Source organism: Chelonia mydas, chromosome 11, assembly GCF_015237465.2.
Source record: "Chelonia mydas isolate rCheMyd1 chromosome 11, rCheMyd1.pri.v2, whole genome shotgun sequence".
NCBI lineage: Eukaryota > Metazoa > Chordata > Testudines > Cheloniidae > Chelonia > Chelonia mydas.
The window spans coordinates 78,885,189-78,905,780 of NC_051251.2; the positions used below are offsets into that span (position 1 = coordinate 78,885,189).

The following is a 20,592-nucleotide window of genomic DNA, read 5'->3' on the forward strand; positions in this document are numbered from 1 at the left end:
TACCCCCCTCCCTGCACCCTGAGCTACCTCTGCCAGACACAGCCCCTAGCTACCCCTCCCTGCACCCTGAGCTACCCTCTGCCCAGACCAAGCCCCTAGCTACCTCCTCCTGCACCCTGAGTACCCTCTGCCCAGACACAGCCACCTAGCTACCTCCTCCCTGCACCCTGAGCTACCCTCTGCCCAACACAGCCCCTAGCTACCCCCCTCCCTGCACCTGAGCTACCCTCTGCCCACGCCAGCCTAGCTACCCCCCTACTGAACCCTGAGCTACCCTCTGCCCACACACAGCCCCTAGCTACCCCCCTCCCTGCACCCTGAGCTACCCTCTGCCCACACACAGCCCCTAGCTACCCCCCTCCCTGCACCCTGAGCTACCTCTGCCCAGACACAGCCCTAGCTACCCCCCTCCCTGCCCCCTGAGCTACCCTCTGCCCAGGACACAGCCCCTAGCTACCTACCTCCCTGCACCTGAGGCTACCCTCTGCCCACACACAGCCCCTAGCTACCCCCCTCCCTGCACCCTGAGCTACCCTCTGCCCACCACAGCCCTAGCTACCCCCTCCCTGCACCCTGAGCTACCCTCTGCCCAGACACAGCCCCTAGCTACCCCCCTCCCTGCCCCCTGAGTTACCCTCTGCCCACACACAGCCCCTAGCTACCTCCTCCTGCACCTGAGCTACCCTCTGCCCAGACACAGCCCCTAGCTACCCCCCTCCCTGCACCCTGAGATACCCTCTGCCCACACACAGCCCCTAGCTACCCCCCTCCCTGCACCCTGAGCTACCCTCGCCCAGACACCCTAGCTACCTCCCTCCCTGCACCCTGAGCTACCCTCTGCCCACACACAGCCCCTAGCTACCCCCCCCTCCTGCCCCTGAGCTACCCTCTGCCCAACACAGCCCCTAGCTACCCCCCTCCCTGCACCCTGAGCTACCCTCTGCCCACCCACAGCCCCTAGCTACCCCCTCCCTGCACCCTGAGCTACCCTCTGCCCACACACAGCCCCTAGCAACCCCTCTCCCTGCCCTGAGCTACCCTCTGCCCACACACAGCCCCTAGCTACCCCCCTCCCTGCATCCTGAGCTACCCCTGCCAGACACAGCCCCTAGCTACCCCCCTCCTGCACCCTCAGTACCCTCTGCCCAGACACAGAAACACCCCATAGCTACCCCCTCCCTGCACCCTGAGCTACCCTCTGCCAGACACAGCCCCTAGCTACCCCCCTCCCTGCACCTGAGCTACCCTCTGCCCAGACACAGCCCCTAGCTACCTCCTCCCTGTACCATGAGCTACCTCTGCCCAGACACAGCCCCTAGCTACCCCCTCCCTGCACCCTGAGCTACCTCTGCCCAGACACAGCCCCTAGCTACCCCCCTCCTTGACCCTGAGCTACCCTCTGCCAGACCACAGCCCCTAGCTACCCCCCTCCCTGCACCTGAGCTACCCTCTGCCCAGACACAGCCCCTAGCTACCTCCTACCCGCACCTGAGCTACCCTCTGACCAGACACAGCCCCTAGCTACTCCTCCCTGCACCCTGAGCTACCCTCGCCCACACACAGCCCCTAGCTACCCCCCTCCCTGCACCCTGAGTACCCTCTGCCCATGACAGCCCCTAGCTACCCCCCTCCTGCACCCTGAGCTACCTCTGCCCACACACAGCCCTAGCTACCCCCTCCCTGCACCTGAGCTACCCTCTGCCCACACACATCCCCTAGCTACCCCCCTCCCTGCACCCTGAGCTACCCTCTGCCCACACACAGCCCCTAGCTACCCCCCTCCCTGCACCTGAGCTACCCTCTGCCCAGACACAGCCCCTAGCTACCCCCCTCCCTGCCCCCTGAGCTACCCTCTGCCCAGACAGAGCCCCTAGCTACCCCCCTACTGCACCCTGAACTACCCTCTGCCCACACACAGCCCCTAGCTACCCCCCTCCCTGCACCCTCAGCTTACACTCTGCCCAGACACAGCCCCTAGCTACCCCGTCACTGCACCCTGAGTACCCTCTGCCCACACACAGCCCTAGCTACCCCCCTCCCTGCACCCTGAGCTACCCTCTGCCAGACACCAGCCCTAGCTACCTCCTCCCTGCACCCTGAGCTACCCTCTGCCCAGACACAGCCCCTAGCTACCCCCCTCCCTGCACCCTGAGCTACCCTCTGCCCACACACAGCCCTGGCTACCCCCCTCCCTGCACCCTGAGCTACCCTCTGCCACAACACCGCCCTAGCTACCTCCTCCCTGCACCTGAGCTACCCTCCTGCCAACACACAGCCCCTAGCTACCTCATCCCTGCACCCTGAGCTACCCTCTGCCACACACAGCCCCTAGCTACCTCCCTCCCTGCACCCTGAGCTACCCTCTGCCCCAGACACAGCCCCCTAGCTACCCCCCTCCCTGCACCCTGAGCTACCCTCTGCCCAGATACAGCCCCTAGCTACCCCCTCCCTGCACCTGAGTACCCTCTGCCCAGACACAGCCCCTAGCTACCCCCCTCACCTGCACCCTGAGCTACCCTCTGCCCAGACACAGCCCCTAGCCAGCCCCCTCCCTGCACCCTGAGCTACCTCTGTCCACAACACAGCCCCTAGCTAACCCCCCTCCCTGCCCCTGAGCTACCCTCTGCCCACACACAGCCCCTAGCTAACCCCCCTCCCTGCACCCTGAGCTACCCTCTGCCAGGACACAGCCCCTAGCCAGCCCCCTCCCTGCCTGAGCTACCCTCTGCCCAGACACAGCCCCTAGCTAACCCCCTCCCTGCTACCTGAGCTACCCTCTGCCCAGACACAGCCCCTAGCTTGCCCCCCTCCCTGCACCTGAGCTACCCTCTGCCCACACACAGCCCTAGCTACCCCCTCCCTGCACCTGAGCTACCCTCTGCCACACACAGCCTCTAGCTACCTCCCTCCCTGCACCTGAGATCCCCTCTGCCCACACACAGCCCCTAGCTACCCCCCTCCCTGCAACCCTGAGCTACCCTCTGCCCAGACACAGCCCTAGCTACCCCCCTCCCTGCACCCTGAGCACCCTCTGCCCACAACACAGCCCCTAGCTACCCCCCTCCTGCACCCTGACTACCCTCTGCCCACACACAGCCCCTAGCTACCCCCCTCCCTGCACCCTGAGCTACCTCTGCCCAGACACAGCCCTAGCTACCCCCCTCCCTGCACCTGAGCTACCCTCTGCCCAGACCACAACCCTAGCTACCCCCCTCCCTGCACCCTGAGCTACTCTGCCCACACACAGCCCCTAGCTACCCCCCCCCTGCACCCTGAGCTACCCTCTGCCCAGACACAGCCCCTAGCTACCCCTCTCTGCACCCTGAGCTACCCTCTGCCCAGACACAGCCCCTAGCTACCCCCTCCCTGCACCCTGAGCTACCCTCTGCCCGACACACCCTAGCTAACCCCTCTCTGCACCCTGAGCTACCCTCTGCCCAGACACAGCCCCTAGCTACCCCCTCCCTGCACCTGAGCCTCCACTCTGCCCACACACAGCCCCTAGCTACCTCCTCCCTGCACCCTGAGCTACCCTATTGCCCAGACACAGCCCCTAGCTACCCCCCTCCCTGCACCCTGAGCTACCCTCTGCCCAGACACAGCCCTAGCTACCTCCTCCCTGCCCACCCTGAGCTATCTCTGCCCAACACAGCCCCTAGCTACCCCCCTCCCTGCACCCTGAGCTACCTCTGCCAAGACACAGCCCCTAGCTACCCCTCCCTGCACCCTGAGCTACCCTCGCCCAGACACAGCCCTAGCTACCTCCCACCTGCACCTGAGCTACCCTCTGCCCAGACACACCCCTAGCTACCCCCCTCCCTGCACCCTGAGCTACCCTCTGCCCACACACAGCCCCTAGCGAACCCCTCCCTGCACCTGAGCTCCCTCTGCCCAGACACAGCCCCTAGCTACCCCCCTCCTGCACCCTGAGCTACCCTCCCACGCACAGCCTCTAGCTACCCCCCTCCCTGCACCCTGAGCTACCCTCTGCCCAGACCAGCCCCTAGCTACCTCCCTCTGCACTCCCTCAGCTACCCTTGCCCAGACACAGCCCCTAGTACCCCCCTCCCTGCCCCTGAGCTACCCTCTGCCCACACACAGCCCCTAGCTACCCCCCTCCCTGTACCCTGAGCTACCCTCTGCCCACACACAGCCCCTAGCTACCTCTCCTGCACCCTGAGCTACCCTCTGCCCACACACAACCCTAGCTACCCCCTCCCTGCACCCTGAGCTACCCTCTGCCCACACACAGCCCCTAGCTACCCCCTCCCTGCACCCTGAGCTACCCCTCTGCCCACACACAGCCCCTAGCTACCCCCCTCCCTGCACCCTGAGCTACCCTCTGCCCACACACAGCCCTAGCTACCCCCTCCCTGCACCCTGAGCTACCCCTTGCCCACACACAGCCCTAGCTACCCTCCCTCCCTGCAACCTGAGCTACCCTCTGCCCAGCACACAGCCCCTAGCTACCCCCTCCCTGCACCCTGAGCTACCCTCTGCCCACGACACAGCCCCTAGCTACCCCCCTCCCTGCACCCCTGAGCTTACCCTCTGCCCAGACACAGCCCCTAGCTACCTCCCTCCCTGCACCCTGAAGCTACCCTCTGCCCACACACAGCCCCTAGCTACCCCCCTCCCTGCACCCTGAGCTACCCTCTGCCACCACACAGCCCCTAGCTACCCCCCTCCCTGCACCCTGAAGCTACCCTCTGCCCAGACACAGCCCCTAGCTACCCCCCTCCCTGCACCCTGAGCTACCCTCTGCCCACACACAGCCCCTAGCTACCCCCCTCCCTGCACCCTGAGCTACCCTCTGCCCAGACACAGCCCCTAGCTACCCCCCTCCCTGCACCCTGAGCTACCCTCTGCCCAGACACAGCCCTAGCTACCCCCTCCCTGCACCCTGAGCTACCCTCTGCCCACACACAGCCCCTAGCTACCCCCCTCCCTGCACCCTGAGCTACCCTCTGCCCAGACACAGCCCCTAGCTACCCCCCTCCCTGCACCCTGAGCTACCCTCTGCCCACACACAGGCCCCTAGCTACCCCCTCCCTGCACCCTGAGCTACCCTCTGCCCACACACAGCCCCTAGCTACCCCCCTCCCTGCACCCTGAGCTACCCTCTGCCCACGACACAGCCCCTAGCTACCCCCCTCCCTGCACCCTGAGCTACCCTCTGCCCACACACAGCCCCTAGCTACCCCCCTCCCTGCACCCTGAGCTACCCTCTGCCCAGACACAGCCCCTAGCTACCCCCCTCCCTGCACCCTGAGCTACCCTCCTCCCTGCACCCTGAGCTACCCTCTGCCCACACACAGCCCCTAGCTACCCCCCTCCCTGCACCCTGAGCTACCCTCTGCCCAGACACAGCCCCTAGCTACCCCCCTCCCTGCACCCTGAGCTACCCTCTGCCCACACACAGCCCCTAGCTACCCCCCTCCCTGCACCCTGAGCTACCCTCTGCCCAGACACAGCCCCTAGCTACCCCCCTCCCTGCACCCTGAGCTACCCTCTGCCCAGACACAGCCCCTAGCTACCCCCCTCCCTGCACCCTGAGCTACCCTCTGCCCACACACAGCCCCTAGCTACCCCCCTCCCTGCACCCTGAGCTACCCTCTGCCCACACACAGCCCCTAGCTACCCCCCTCCCTGCACCCTGAGCTACCCTCTGCCCACACACAGCCCCTAGCTACCCCCCTCCCTGCACCCTGAGCTACCCTCTGCCCAGACCACAGCCCCTAGCTACCCCCCTCCCTGCACCCTGAGCTACCCTCTGCCCACACACAGCCCCTAGCTACCTCCCTCCCTGCACCCTGAGCTACCCTCTGCCCAGCACACAGCCCCTAGCTACCCCCTCCCTGCACCCTGAGCTACCCTCTGCCCCACACAGCCCCTAGCTACCCCCTCCCTGCACCCTGAGCTACCCTCTGCCCACACACAGCCCCTAGCTACCCCCCTCCCTGCACCCTGAGCTACCCTCTGCCCACACACAGCCCCTAGCTACCCCCCCTCCCTGCACCCTGAGCTACCCTCTGCCCAGACACAGCCCCTAGCTACCCCCCTCCCTGCACCCTGAGCTTACCCTCTGCCCAGACACAGCCCCTAGCTACCCCCCTCCCTGCACCCTGAGCTACCCTCTGCCCACACACAGCCCCTAGCTACCCCCTCCCTGCACCCTGAGCTACCCTCTGCCCAGACACAGCCCCTAGCTACCTCCTCCCTGCACCCTGAGCTACCCTCTGCCCACACACAGCCCCTAGCTACCCCCACTCCCTGCACCCTGAGCTACCCTCTGCCCACACACAGCCCCTAGCTACCCCCTCCCTGCACCCTGAGCTACCTCTGCCCACACACAGCCCCTAGCTACCCCCCTCCCTGCACCCTGAGCTACCCTCTGCCCAGACACAGCCCCTAGCTACCCCCCTCCCTGCACCCTGAGCTACCCTCTGCCCAGGCACACAGCCCCTAGCTACCCCCCTCCCTGCACCCTGAGCTACCCTCTGCCCAGACACAGCCCCTAGCTACCCCCTCCCTGCACCCTGAGCTACCCTCCCTGCCCACACACAGCCCCTAGCTACCCCCCATCCCTGCACCCTGAGCTACCCTCTGCCCAGCACACAGCCCCTAGCTACCCCCCTCCCTGCACCCTGAGCTACCCTCTGCCCAGCACACAGCCCCTAGCTACCCCCTCCCTGCACCCTGAGCTACCCTCTGCCCACACACAGCCCCTAGCTACCCCCCTCCCTGCACCATGAGCTACCCTCTGCCCACACACAGCCCCTAGCTACCCCCCTCCCTGCCCCCTGAGCTACCCTCTGCCCACACACAGCCCTAGCTACCCCCTCCCTGCACCCTGAGCTACCCTCTGCCCAGACACAGCCCCTAGCTACCCCCCTCCCTGCACCCTGAGCTACCCTCTGCCCAGACACAGCCCTAGCTACCTCCTCCCTGCACCCTGAGCTACCTCTGCCCACACACAGCCCCTAGCTACCCCCCTCCCTGCCCCTGAGCTACCCTCTGCCAAGACACAGCCCCTAGCTACCCCCTCCCTGCCCCCTGAGCTACCTCTGCCCACACACAGCCCCTAGCTACCCCCCTCCCTGCACCCTGAGCTACCCTCTGCCCACACACAGCCCCTAGCTACCCCCTCACTGCACCCTGAGCTACCCTCTGCCCAGACACAGCCCTAGCTACCTCCCTCCCTGCACCCTGAGCTACCTCTGCCCACACACAGCCCCTAGCTACCTCCTCCCTGCACCCTGAGCTACCCTCTGCCCACACACAGCCCTAGCTACCCCCCTCCCTGCACCCTGAGCTACCCTCTGCCCAGACACAGCCCCTAGCTACCCCCCTCCCTGCACCCTGAGCTACCCTCTGCCCAGACACAGCCCCTAGCTACCCCTCCTCCCTGCACCCTGAGCTACCCTCTGCCCACAACAGACCCTAGCTACCCCCCTCCCTGCACCCTGAGCTACCCTCTGCCCACGACACAGCCCCTAGCTACCCCCCTCCCTGCACCCTGAGCTACCCTCTGCCACACACAGCCCCTAGCTACCCCCCTCCCTGCTACCCCTGAGCTACCCTCTGCCCAGACACAGCCCCTAGCTACCCTCCTCCCTGCACCCTGAGCTACCCTCTGCCCACGACACAGCCCCTAGCTACCTCCTCCCTGCACCCTGAGCTACCCTCTGCCCGACACAAGCCCCTAGCTACCCCCTCCCTGCACCCTGAGCTACCCTCTGCCCACACACAGCCCCTAGCTACCCCCCCTTCCCTGCACCCTGAGCTACCCTCTGCCCACACACAGCCCCTAGCTACCCCCCTCCCTGCACCCTGAGCTACCCTCTGCCCAGACACAGCCCCTAGCTACCTCCTCCCTGCACCCTGAGCTACCCTCTGCCCAGACACAGCCCCTAGCTACCCCCCTCCCTGCACCCTGAGCTACCCTCTGCCCAGACACAGCCCCTAGCTACCCCCCTCCCTGCACCCTGAGCTACCCTCTGCCCAGACACAGCCCCTAGCTACCCCCCTCCCTGCACCCTGAGCTACCCTCTGCCCACACACAGCCCCTAGCTACCCCCCTCCCTGCACCCTGAGCTACCCTCTGCCCAGACACAGCCCCTAGCTACCCCCCTCCCTGCACCCTGAGCTACCCTCTGCCCACGACACAGCCCCTAGCTACCTCCCTCCCTGCACCCTGAGCTACCCTCTGCCCACGACACAGCCCCTAGCTACCTCCCTCCCTGCACCCTGAGCTACCCTCTGCCCACACACAGCCCCTAGCTACCCCCCTCCCTGCACCCTGAGCTACCCTCTGCCCAGACACAGCCCCTAGCTACCCCCTCCCTGCACCCTGAGTTACCCTCTGCCCAAGACACAGCCCCTAGCTACCCCCTCCCTGCACCCTGAGCTACCCTCTGCCACGACACAGCCCCTAGCTACCCCCTCCCTGCACCCTGAGCTACCCTCTGCCCAGCACACAGCCCTAGCTACCCCCCTCCCTGCACCCTGAGCTACCCTCTGCCCAGACACAGCCCTAGCTACCTCCCCTCCCTGCACCCTGAGCTACCCTCTGCCCAGACACAGCCCCTAGCTACCCCCTCCCTGCACCCTGGAGCTACCCTCTGCCCAGACCACAGCCCCTAGCTACCTCCTCCCTGCACCCTGAGCTACCCTCTGCCCACCGACACAGCCCCTAGCTACCCCCTCCCTGCACCCTGAGCTACCCTCTGCCCCGACACAGCCCCTAGCTACCCCCTCCCATGCACCCTGAGCTACCCTCTGCCCACACACAGCCCCTAGCTACCTCCTCCCTGCACCCTGAGCTACCCTCTGCCCACACACAGCCCCTAGCTACCCCCTCCCTGCACCCTGAGCTACCCTCTGCCCACACACAGCCCCTAGCTACCCCCCTCCCTGCACCCTGAGCTACCCTCTGCCCACACACAGCCCCTAGCTACCCCCTCCCTGCACCCTGAGCTACCCTCTGCCACACACAGCCCCTAGCTACCCCCCTCCCTGCACCCTGAGCTACCCTCTGCCCACACACAGCCCCTAGCTACCCCCCTCCCTGCACCCTGAGCTACCCTCTGCCCACACACAGCCCCTAGCTACCCCCCCTCCCTGCACCCTGAGCTACCCTCTGCCCACACACAGCCCCTAGCTACCCCCCTCCCTGCACCCTGAGCTACCCTCTGCCCACTACACAGCCCCTAGCTACCCCCCTCCCTGCACCCTGAGCTACCCTCTGCCCACACACAGCCCCTAGCTACCCCCCTCCCTGCACCCTGAGCTACCCTCTGCCCACACACAGCCCCTAGCTACCCCCCTCCCTGCACCCTGAGCTACCCTCTGCCCACACACAGACCCTAGCTACCCCCCTCCCTGCACCCTGAGCTACCCTCTTCCCCAGACACAGCCCCTAGCTACCCCCCTCCCTGCACCCTGAGCTACCCTCTGCCCAGCACACAGCCCCTAGCTACCCCCCTCCTTGCACCCTGAGCTACCCTCTGCCCACACACAAGCCCCTAGCTACCCCCCTCCCTGCACCCCTGAGCTACCCTCTGCCCGACACACAGCCCCTAGCTACCCCCTCCCTGCACCCTGAGCTACCCTCTGCCCACGACACAGCCCCTAGCTACCCCCCTCCTGCACCCTGAGCTACCCTCTGCCCACACACAGCCCCTAGCTACCCCCCCCCCTGCACCCTGAGGCTACCCTCTGCCCACACACAGCCCCTAGCTACGCCCCTCCCTGCACCCTGAGCTACCCTCTGCCCAGACACAGCCCCTAGCTACCCCCCTCCCTGCACCCTGAGCTACCCTCTGCCCAGACACAGCCCCTAGCTACCCCCCTCCCTGCCCCCCTGAGCTACCCTCTGCCCACACACAGCCCCTAGCTACCCCCCCTCCCTGCACCCTGAGCTACCCTCTGCCCAGACACAGCCCCTAGCTACCCCCCCTCCTGCACCCCTAGCTACCTCTGCCCAGACACAGCCCCTAGCTACCCCCCTCCCCTGAACCTGAGCTACCCTCTGCCCAGACACAGCCCTAGCTACCCCCCTCCCTGCACCATGAGCTACCCTCTGCCCAGACACAGCCCCTAGCTACCTCCTCCCTGCACCCTGAGCTACCCTCTGCCCAGACACAGCCCCTAGCTACCCCCCTCCCTGAACCCTGAGCTCCCCTCTGCCCACACACAGCCCCTAGCTACCTCCTCCCACCCAAAACAGAAACTCCCCAGTGCAGCCACAGCCTCAGGGCAGGGACGATGCCCCGGGACTCCGGGGACACAGTCCGGGCCTGTCACCTCCAGGGCACTGGGGTTCTCTTCTGCCCAGGGCAGGAATGAGCAAACGTCTGTAGGACGTGATGACCATTCAGAAACCGGTGAGGAATGAGCTGGTTTGAGGGGAGTTGATCTCGGTCCCGTTGCGGGTCAGTGAACCTCTCCCTGTCTCCATGTCCCTCTCTTTAAACAATTACAGGCCCCACAGGAGGGGGTTGGTTTGATGTTTAACCACATGGCTGAGCAACGAGAACCCCAAATCCCCCTGTGCTTTGGGAGCCAGGTTTCCTGTTTGAAGTCTGTGTTTCTGATGACTTCAGGCCTGGGCACTGTGATTATTTACCAGTTTCTCGGGCCTTAGGGGGCCACGTCACTCACAGCTGTGATGGCCGAGCGGTTAAGGTGTTGGACTCGAAATCCAATCGGGTTTCCCTGCGCAGGTTCAAATCCTGCTCACAGCGAGGCCTGTGTTTTAGCCACACTTGCTCACCAGGGTAATACATCTCCACCGACCCTGGGACGCTCTCCGTACACTCCCCACCCCAAGTAAACCCTGTTCTGCTCCTTTCATGGGGATGCCTGGGATGGTGCCTCACGCTGTGTCCCTGCGGTCTCAGCTCCCGAGGCCTCTGCCCCTCACCCAGCGCCCCCGGCTCAGCCCCACCCCTGGGTGCTGCGCCTCTCCAGAGCGTAGAAGGAGCTGAGCACGGGCAGCCCGTAGAAGAGGCCAGGGGAGGCTGAGCCTCCCCCAAAAGGCCGTCCATGCGGGGGGGAAACGCTGGGGATGTGGGGCGGGTCTCCCCTCCGGAGGCCCGTGGGCCCGTGGTCATCTTTCGAGCGCTGGAAGCGAAGCTCCAGAGAAGTGGGGGCCCCGCCTGCACCCCGCTCCCCTCTGCCTCTTAGCCCGATGCCCTGCTCTTGCTTCCTCATCCATCCCCCCTCCGCCTCTTCCCCCAAAACCTGCGCCCCACCCCCCTCGGCCTTTTCCCCCGCGGCCCCGTCTTCTCGTGCCTCTTCCTGTCCTGCTCCACCTCCTTCCCCAAGGACCCCACGGCCCCCCGCTCACCAGAGACAGAGAAAAGGGACGGGTGCCTGGCCCATGGCCCCCCGGTAGCCCCCCTTCGGGGAAAGGGGCAGAGAGGAGCGAGGGGCAGGTGGGGGACCTCGGGGGCCAGAGGAGTGAACAGTGGGTGGGGGGGGCCTCGGGGGAAGAGGATGACCGGGGGCGGGGCCTCTGTGGCAGGGCCATGCTCTAGGCGCCGGTGGCCCCCCAACTTCTCGGGGTCATCGGAAACCCAGGATGAAGGTGACACAGGGCCTGGTTCCTGTTTGGGCGAAGAGTCCATAACACCTCTCCCTTCCTGGCAGTGTGAAGGGGCTGGACAGGGCATAAAGCCCTCCAGACACGGCCGGAGACAGGGAAAGGGCCGTCAATGCGGAAGAGAATCGGGCCCAGAGTTAGACAAGGGGTGCAGAGAATGTTCTGGATTCTGGTCATTGCACTTCGCCCTTGCTCAAAATGCTTCCTGTATTTTCTCCATTTCACTCCCTGACTCTCGGTCTCTGCCCCTTTCCCCGTTTCGTCCTCAGAATTAGGACGTTCAGCCAGTTAATCGCAGCAATCCCGCCATAACACGGCAGCCTGAAATCTCAGCTCTCCCCACCCCTCGCACGAGACCTGCTGCCAGCTGAACTGGAGAAAGAATGGGGAACGTCTCTGGCAGAGGGTGTGAAACAGACCCCCGGAAAAGGTGAGTTTTCACAGGGATTTCCTCAAATTAGGAGAAACTTGGGGTCCCAGTTAGTGCCCAGAAAACCCTTCAGGGATCAAACAAACCAGAGGCCCAGCCCACCCCGATCTGGGCTTCACGTGGGAGTGAGCAGGGGGCTGCTGAGACACACACAGACTGCTGGGCACGCACGGACTGTGGCTGGGGAGGGGGCTGCCAGACCTCCCTCGGGTGACCAGACAGCGAGTGTGAAAAATCGGGACGGGGGTGGGAGGTAATCGGAGCCTATATAAGAAAAAGACCCAAAAATCGGGACTGTCCCTCTAAAATCGGGACCTTTGGCCACCCTCGACCTCCCCCACAGACTGCCACTGAGGGAGGAGGGGGCAGATGCACAGACCTGCAGTGACCACACGGATTGTGAGGTTTGCTCCCCTCCTGTCTCCAGTGGGGCTGAGGTTTCTCCCTGAGCCTGCTGAGCCCTGTGGCCCTTCCCAGCCACGCCCGTGGGAGCAGAAAACATCGAGAGACCAGGCCGGGGAGGTCATATGGTTTATTGGACCCGCTTCTGTTGGGGAGAGAGCCCAGGGCCTGAGGACGAGCTCTGTGGAGCTCGAAGGCTGGTCTCTCCCCAGCAGAAGTTGGAGAATGAAAGAGATCCCTGCCCCGCCTTGTCTCTCTAATCTCCTGGCACCGACCTTGCAAACAGAGAACTCTGAGGCAGTTCAGTGCTTCCGACCGAGCACCCGGAGCCCGTATGTGACACGGACGTTGCATTCATTCAAACAGTGCCTAGCGCAGCTGGGGGACGGGCTTCAAGCTGCTGCCAGCCTCAGCCCCTTCTGTGCCCCAAACCGGGGGCGACTGCGCCTCCAGGCCAGACCCCTCTGTTCCAGAACGGAGGTGCCCTTTGGTCTCTCAGCCCGGCGCTCTCACACAACCACAGCAGCTCCAGTCACCAGGTCCCCTCTTGGCGCAGTGGGAGGGGGCAGCAGGACAGAGCAGGCAGGCCACCGAGGGGGAACTGTGCTCCGGGAAGCTGTGACTCTGTCCAGGATTTCGGTGTCATACCGGGCGAGCCGCTCAACATCCGCTCCCGGTGCGATGCTGTGGGGAACAGGGCCAAAGCCATCGGTGATGACGGGGGGATTTTCTTGGTTTTTCAATGGTTTGCATGCCGCGTGTGGGACTCAGTTTCCCTGGGTGCTGTTTGTTTAACGAGGTGGCACTGGTGGGAGAGGTAGTTTGTTGTTACAGAGGACCAGCGGTGATCTCGCCTGTCAGCTGGGCCCTCAGGCAAAGGCCTGGAGAATGGATACCCCAGCGACTGGTGAGCGGGAGGCCCAGCTTGGAAGTCACAGCCAGGTCAGGCCAGTAGTAGGACAATGGGCTGAGGAGAGAAGACCCGGTGACTGCTTCCAGCCAGGGGGAAAGAAAAGAGGGAGGAGAGGAGAGGCTGAGATAGAGGAGACCCAGGCAGCCTGTTCACGTGGGACAGAAGACAGAGGACACAGGCTTGTGGGAAGCTGATATCGGACGCTTAGCTGGAAGGAGGGGGCTTCTGGACTGGGGAGAGAAAACAGCCAGAGCCCACACGGGTGCAGGAGAGACCTAGATGGACTGTGCAGAGGGAGGTTAGGCCTGAGGCCCTGAGAGTTTCCTGTGCTGTGTTCAGATGCTCAATGAACCCCTCTCTTTTACGCTGGCTGAGAGTCACGGCAGTCTCGGGATCGGGGTTGCGTTCTTCCCTCTGGGAGTAGAGGCCCCAGGGGTTCAGAGTGAGGGGACTCCCTGAGGGGGCCCACGGCAGACAGGCATGCTCAAGGCTCAGAGAAGAGGGGTTCCAGGAGGCGGAAGGGCCTACGGCTTAACCCTCGAGAGAGTGGATCTCCGAGAAGGGCTGTCACACTGAAGGGGGTTCCTCCCAAGGACTGTACGAGGCTGAGAGAGAGCACAAGTCCTGTGAGTCCGTGACGCCATCCATGGATAGATAAAGAGAGGATGGAAAGGGAGGTGATTCAGCAGTGGGGAGACTGACACTGGAATACTGCATCCCGTTCTGGTGTCCGCATTTCAAAAATAACGTTAAAAAAAAACTGGAGAGGGTGCAGAAAAGAGCCATATTGAGGGATGGAGAAGACTTATAAGGAGGGATTGAAAAACTCAGTCTGTTTAGTTTTTAAAAAGATGGAGAGGTGAGCTGATGGCAGCCTGCAAGTGCCTTTGCTGAGAGAAAACACCAAGTATTTAAAGGGCTCTTTAGTCTTGCAAAGAAAGGCAGAACAAGAACCAATGGCTGGAAGCAGAAATCAGAAAAATTCTCCTTAGAACAAGGAGAGATTTGTAAGAGGGAGGGCGACTCATCACTGGAACAAACGGCCAAGAGAAGTGATGGATTCTCCATCTCTTGATGTCTTCCAGTGAAGAGTAGATGCCTTTCGGGAAGGTGCTTTCGTCAAAAAGCAGCTCTTGTGACACACGGGAGGGCTGGGAGATGCAGGGCGTCATATTAGATGCTCCAATGGTCCCTTCTGGCCTTAAGTCGACTAATTTATGAAAAACTGGTGTTTTATTGTATAGCCGGCTCCACCCCCGACTCACCAGTCATTGAGTGCGGAGATCCGGGGGCAACAACTCCAAGCTCCAAGAGGCTGGGCAGGGGCAGGACATCAGCTGGGAGGGGAGGGGTGGGGGGGCAGTGACATCACAAAGGCCTTTTGCAGGACCTCAGCCCATTGGGCAAAGGTGGTGGGGAGGGGGTGACCTCACAGAGAGACCCCGACATCAGCGGGGCAGGGCCGAGGTGCAGGGCCAGGGCAGTCGCTGAGACCCCCCCGGCTTTGCAGCCGCACGTCTCTCCAGGTCTCCCCTCGAGGACGGGGAGAGAATTAGGATTCATGTCGTAGCATGAGGAGGAGCCTCTGTGGAGTTTTCTCCTTTCCGACCAGTGATTGTGCCGGAAAACGAACTTCCCTTGACAAGGTCAGAGGCTGCGAGAGGTTTGGAACCTGTTGGGTCTGATGCACCTGCTGCAGGCAGAATTCTCGGCACAGAAAACACTGGCTTAAGGGGGGCAGAATGTGATTTCCTACCGAGCACTTTGACGCTTGGAAACACTGGGACCTTGGGGTTTATCCTTTTTGGTTCCTTTTCCTCTTTCCTCCCTCCTTTCTCCTCTTCTCTTGCTTCTTTTTTCCCTGTTTTCCCTCCCTTTCCCAAGGAGGGGTGTCTATGCAGGGTGAGCAAGGGGGGGTTGCTCTCATCGCGGGAGGTCCTCACAAAGAGCTGGTCTGGATCTGAGAGGCGATCCGCTCTGATGGTCACCTGGGCCGTCCTGTGGGACCTCTGGTGAGACCTCTCAGCCGCCCGCCCCTCAGCGTCTCAGTGCTGGTTGGCCAAGCGGGGGGCTATCGACAGCGAGGAGACTCAGGTCCTTTTGGTCTCGTTTCAAATCAGGCAAAGAAGTCACAATCAATGCAATGTATGGGATTAATCTTGCTGCTTCAGGGGCGGAAGGAGGCAGGGTATTGGGGGAAGGAGTGGAGTGGGGCAGGGTCTGGGGCGGAGGGGGGGTTGCCCTGGGCCCGCACCCCCCTCGGGACGGCCTTGGCAGCGGTATTGGTCCCACCCCGCGGCAGGGCCGGGCTGGAACCAGGTACGGCCGGGGCAGGGCAGGGCAGGGCAGGGGCTGTGGGAAAGCTGGGCGGGCGGGAGCCAGGGGAGGTGCCTCTCTCCAAGCCAGACCTCGTAACCTGAGATCCAGAGGGGGGGGGCTCAGGGCACACCCCACCCATCGGCCTTTCCCGTTGGTTAGTGTCGGTGTGGAGATGCCTCGCACGCTGGGTTTTGTGGGTCCTACTTTCAGGCACCTCCTTCTTCCTGTAAGCGGGGGAACAGTCCCGCTCTTGTGGGGAACTTTCCTGGCTTCTGCACAACCCCGGTGAAGTGGGCTAGCGAAAGGATCTGAGTCCTCGCTCCCACTGCCTTTACCCAGTGGCCTCCCTGCCCTCGAGGACTCCCCTTCCACTCGCCTGTCTGGCAGAGTCCTCGTAACCCCAACAAGGCTGGGCCCAGGATTCCTGGGGGGCTCGACCCCCAACCCTGCGGTGGTCAGCTAGGACAGGGGCTAGGGTGTCCCCACTCCGGGGTACTCTCTGCACTGGGCACTTCTCTGACCCACTGACCATTACATACAATTTAAAGCAAATGCAAGTTATTTCATCAACAATTAATTTTAAAAAGAATAAGGGAAAATGGGAAAGGTGAAAGGAAACACATCACCCCGCTCTGTGGCAGGGAACATCACAAACGGCGTCTCTGGAACGTCAGGGCAGTTCACAGTCTGCTCCTTGTAAGTCCCAGGCCCCTTCTCCGGCCCTGGCCGTGCTGCGGGGATGCTGTGGGTTGGACACTCGCTCTGGTGGTGGCCACACGCTCTCAGGCTCGAAGTGGCAGGACCCTTCTGCCCAGTGTCGCCCCCGCCCTGTCGGGGTTACGATCCAAGCCTGGCCTGCAGAGCCTCTGGGCTGAGACGTCTCCCTGTGCGGGGCCTGCTGCCCAGGGTCCCCCTCGCTCTCCCCAGCTGCTCACCGCACCCAGCTCCGGACTGCTCCAGCCCCAGCCCCACCACTCGGTCTCTGCACGGCTGCTGCTCTGCCTCCAGCTCCCTGGGCTGCTTCTCTGGCCCCTCTGGCTCTGGTTGCTCCCGGGACAGGTCTGCTCTCTCTGGGCTGCTTTACTGGTCCCTCTGGATCTGGCACAGCTCGCTCCCCAGCTCAGCTCGGGCCCCTGCTTTCTCCTTAGCTCGGCCCCACTCTGTCTGTCTGACCCAGGCAAATCCAGCTCACACGGAGGACGGGACCCCCCCGGCCTCCTGACTCCCTCATTAGCCTTCTCGCCCTGTCATTCAGGCTGACCTGGAGCGTTGGCCTCTCCCCATTGTTCCTGGGGACTATCAGTCTCAGGGTCCTGGTTTCCCATCGACCCTTCCCCCTTTTAGGACTGGGAGCTAGCCAGCCAAAACACCCCCACTGACTGTTAGTAAGGGGGCAACAGTCCCCTCACATTTAGGCCGTAGCTGGGGGGGGTTGAGGATCGGCGGCATCTCAGTGTCAGATTTAGGGAGCTAAAGTGAAAGCAGCAGCCAAGCCCACCTCAATATTTTTGTGGAGCTAGCCCCTGGTGCCTAACCTGTTTTGAACAGCCCACTAGGCCCCCATCTGTGTTGTCAGGTGCCCGATCCCAGACCTACATTATTTTAAACAGATGCTTTTGAAAAACCTACCAAAAGTCTAACAGGCTCTAAAAATCAGCTGAATACATTCCGGGCCTACAAGCACTAAAATACCTTCCTCAAACCAGTGTATGGGGCTTTGAACGGTATCACGACATGGCAGGGGCTGACAGTCAGTGCTATTACCAGCAGGAGAGTGAGTTTGTGTGTGGGGGGGGCGGAGGGTGAGAAAACCTGGATTTGTGCTGGAAATGGCCCAACTTGATGATCACTTTAGATAAGCTATTACCAGCAGGAGAGTGGGGTGGGAGGAGGTATTGTTTCATGGTCTCTGTGTGTATATAATGTCTTCTGCAGCTTCCACAGTATGCATCCGATGAAGTGAGCTGTAGCTCACGAAAGCTCATGCTCAAATAAATTGGTTAGTCTCTAAGGTGCCACAAGTACTCCTTTTCTTTTTGCTAAATGTGTGAAGACCCATTTTTCATGATTGTTGCTAAAGCCAGTCAGCATATGTCGTATAGGAGTAAGTGCTGTAATTATGGGGAAGAAAAATCTGCATTTTTCACACGTAACAGAAGTGGAATAACTGCATTCAAAAATAAAACAATGAAAAACTTGAAAGGCCACAAGCCCACTCAGTCCTATTACTTGTTCAGCCAATCACTCAGACAAACAGGTTTGTTGACATTTGCAGGAGCTAATGTTGCCCACTTCTCGTTTACAGTGTCACCTAAAAGGGAGACCAGGCATTCACAGGGCACTGTTGTAGCTGGCATCGCAGGATATTGACAGCCCAGATGTGCTGAAGAATCATACGTCCCTTTGCGTTTCAACCACCATTCCAGAGGTCATGCGTCCGTGTTGATGACAGATTGAGATGTCACCAGCGGAAGGTTGATTTTCTTGTTCGGTGGTTTGGATCTTGTCGTTTCCACATTGGAGTGTTGCTCTTTTCAGACTTCTGAAAGCACGCGCCACACCTCATCCCGCTCAAATTTTGGAGTCCAATTTCAGACTCTTAAATCTTGGGTCAAGTCCTGTGGCTATCTTTAGAAATCTCACATTGGTCCTTCTTCGCCTTTTGTCAGATCTGCAGTGAAAGTGTTCTTAAAACGAACACCATGTGTTGGGTCATCATCCGAGATGGCTAGGAGATGAAATCTGTGGCAGAGTGCAGGTAAAACAGAGCAGGAGACAGACAATTCTCCCCCAAGGAGCTGAGTCACCGATTTAATTCACACATTACTTTTTTTTAACGAGTATCATCAGCATGGAAGCATGTCCTCTGGAATGGTGGCAAAAGCATGCAGGGGCATACGAATGTTTAGCATCCCTGGCACATAACTACCATGCAATGCTGGCTGCAAAAGTGCCATGCGAACGCCTCTTCTCAACCGCCGGTGGCCTTGTAGGCTCTAAACGTTTACACTGTTTTCCTTTTGAGTGCAGTTCTGGAACAAAACAAAAAATCTACATTTGTAAGTTGCACTTTCACGGTCAAGAGCTTGCACTGCAGCACTTTTATGAGGGGAACTGAAAAATGCTCTTTCTTTTATTACTTTGACAGTGTAAATATTTGTAAAGAATCATCCTAGAAAGTGAGCCCTGTATTCTGTGTTGTAATGGACATCAATATATTAGAAAAAAGTAGAAAAACACCCCAAAATCTTTAATAAATTTCAGTTGGTATTCAATGTTTAACAGTGTGATCAATCATAACTAAAAAAATCACAATTAAAAAACTAATCATGATTAATTGCAGTTTTAATTTTTTTAATTGTGATTAATTTTTTTGAGTTAATTGCATGAGTTAATTGCGGTTCTCCCTGCCCCAGCCCAGAGCCTGCACCCAGCACCCAAACTCCATCCCACAGCCTGCACCCCCCACCCCCTTCCCACACGCCCCGTCCTGCACCCGAACTCCCTCCTACACCCCCACCCCTTACCCCAGCCCAGAGCCTACAACCAAACTCCGTTCCAGAGCCTGCATCCCCTCCCTCCGCAGCCCCTCCCATCCCCAAACTCCCTCCCAGAGCCTGCACCCCTCCACCCATCCTGCACCCCCACCCTGTGCCCCAGCCCGGAGCCTGCACCCAGCACCCAAACTCCATCCCAGAGCTTGCACCCCAGACTCCATCCTAGAGTGGTGAAGAGGACAGATTACTAACTCATCACAGTGGGTTTCAGCCCACAGATCACCTGTCAGGATTTTTCCTTCCTTTAAAGAGGGCAGAACCCAAACCCCATTCAGAAGATGCGGGGAATCTTACAGTAAATTCTTCCCACATAGTCCCCTCGGTAAACTCATCTAGCAGAGCTTGCCTTTGACTGCATTTGACCAATCAGGGGACATTGCGGGGCAGGGTGACCCATGCAGAAGGGCGTTGTATCTCCCCTCTGAGAACTCCTCCCTCTGTCCTCTACCAATTGAAGTGGGCGTCAGCTCTGTAGGACCACCCCGAGAGGGGATTTGACCAAATACGGGAAGTGCCGCAGTGGAGTGAGCTGCCCGCAACAGGATCCCGTGGTCCCTAAAAAGTCCCCACACCGCCCTCTACCAATTGGAGAGGGTTTCACTCCCACCTTAGGCCATCTCAGAAGGGAAACGTGTACCAATCCAGAAGAGGTTTAGCCCAAAGGCCTAGGCCACGATTTCTGCAAAAGACATCCTTGGAACGAGACGGGCTCTTCCACGCAGTGTTGAGTTGCGACTTCCAGGAGGATGCTGCCAGCCACGCAAACATGGAGCTCCAGAGATTGGCGGCTTCTGGCCTAGACCTTCGGGCACTGCCTATTCTGATCGGTACGTTTCCCTTCTGGGATGGCCTAAGGGGTGTGTGAAACCCTGACCGATTAGTAGAGGACAGTGGGGGAATTTCATGGAGCAGTGATGGGCCCCTCTTGCGGGCAGGTCACCCCACCACAGCACTTACCCTATTTGGTGAAATCCCCTCTCTGGCTGGTCCTAAGGGGATGAGGCTCAACCCAACTGGAAGGAGTTCTCGGAGGGGTCACGTGACCCACTTCCGGATGGGTCACTCTGCCCCAGAACTTTCCCCCATTGCTCAAATCCATTCCTGAGGCAGATGGATGGAGATAAAACACCCCCAGATTGGTAGCGGAGTGGCAGGAGCTCTTAGAGGGGTCACATGCCACTCCTTGCTTCTACTCATATTTGCATCCTGACCCCAAAAATCTTATATCATGGTGTGGGTCTTATGGTGACAGATGAGCGATGCCTTCGGGGTGACGGGGTGAGGTCCCATGGGTGAAACTAAATAACTGTCCTTAGCCTCAGGGTGCTTTGGCCTTATGGCCAGAGCAAAAATGGCTGCCCTC

General features: G+C 61.0%; 1 long non-coding RNA gene and 1 other non-coding gene across 2 annotated transcripts in view; both read left to right on the forward strand.

Annotated features, from left to right (window-relative positions):
* The window catches only part of LOC122462337, a 780,208-nt gene that overhangs the window by 738,637 nt on the left and 20,979 nt on the right, over nt 1–20,592 (forward strand). The gene's annotated exons all lie outside the window — the stretch shown is intronic.
* Nucleotides 10,667–10,748, forward strand: TRNAS-CGA. The gene has a single exon. It is a non-coding gene; the product is annotated as a tRNA-Ser (tRNA).